General features: G+C 33.8%; 1 protein-coding gene across 1 annotated transcript in view; it reads right to left on the bottom strand.

The window, feature by feature from the left end:
- Window positions 1-393, bottom strand: part of LOC119585207 (protein DENND6A-like) — a gene marked incomplete at its 3' end in the record, with an annotated part of 41,697 nt that overhangs the window by 4,179 nt on the left and 37,125 nt on the right.

The raw sequence follows: 393 nt of genomic DNA, 5'->3' as shown, positions 1-393 counted from the left end.
GAGTCATGGCCACCGAGTTTTAAAAATCTACTTATCTCTTTCCAAATAACTGCTTCTACAATATATTTCTTCTCCTGCATTCTAAGAAATGTATTTTTCCTTCCCCTGACTTTTCAATTAATCTAGCCTCATCTACTTTCAATGTACATAAAATTCAATGATAACCTATCTTCAACAACCTTGATATACCCCAAACATTTAACTAAATCTACCTCCCTAGAACTGCTCATAATCTTCCCCCACCCCTACATACCCAAACTATCCATTCTATACTACAAACCTATAAATTTTCTTAATATACTGTTAATCTACATCTAATTCAACCTGTAACTGGGTCATAGGCAACCCACACATAAATTTCCATCACATTTCTTAAAGTACTTTTTGCAGAAG

Source organism: Penaeus monodon, chromosome 19 (assembly GCF_015228065.2).
Source record: "Penaeus monodon isolate SGIC_2016 chromosome 19, NSTDA_Pmon_1, whole genome shotgun sequence".
NCBI classification, from domain to species: domain Eukaryota; kingdom Metazoa; phylum Arthropoda; class Malacostraca; order Decapoda; family Penaeidae; genus Penaeus; species Penaeus monodon.
Note: the sequence above shows the minus strand (reverse complement) of the source record. Positions and strands in the feature narration are given on the sequence as shown.